This window comes from Pterocles gutturalis, unplaced genomic scaffold (assembly GCF_000699245.1).
Source record: "Pterocles gutturalis isolate BGI_N339 unplaced genomic scaffold, ASM69924v1 scaffold38760, whole genome shotgun sequence".
In the NCBI taxonomy this organism is placed as follows: domain Eukaryota; kingdom Metazoa; phylum Chordata; class Aves; order Pterocliformes; family Pteroclidae; genus Pterocles; species Pterocles gutturalis.
In genome coordinates, this window is record NW_010142142.1 from 1,440 (window position 1) to 1,898 (window position 459).

Below are 459 nucleotides of genomic sequence, written 5' to 3' on the forward strand. Positions count from 1 at the left end.
AGTGCCCCCATGCCGCCGTCTGGTGCCGGTACAGCCGAGACTGGCACTCAGGAGTCTCACCTTCCTCTCTCCAGCTTCATTCCCAGGGTTTCTAACTCTGAATTCACTACTCATAAACCTTTGCTTGGTCATATCGCTGATCTAATGCTGGGCAGGTGGGAGGAGGGCGTGAGGCTGGTGACGGAGGGGTTGCTCTCACCAGAGACAGTCATCCCCGTGTTGGATACACCTGGGGGTTCACACCCAGCTCAGGGGAGCTGCTGGGCACAGATCTGCCATGGGGTGGGGGGGCTCCAGGTGCTGAGACCCTGATCCTGAGCCCTTCTCACACAGCTCAGCCCCCACAGCAGCACTGCCCCACGTCAGAGAGCAGCTTCACTCCCCGCCCCAGTCCTCAAAGCGCTGGTGCCAGGCAGGTCCAGACCCCAAAACCCCACACCCACCCCCAGCCAGACCCCT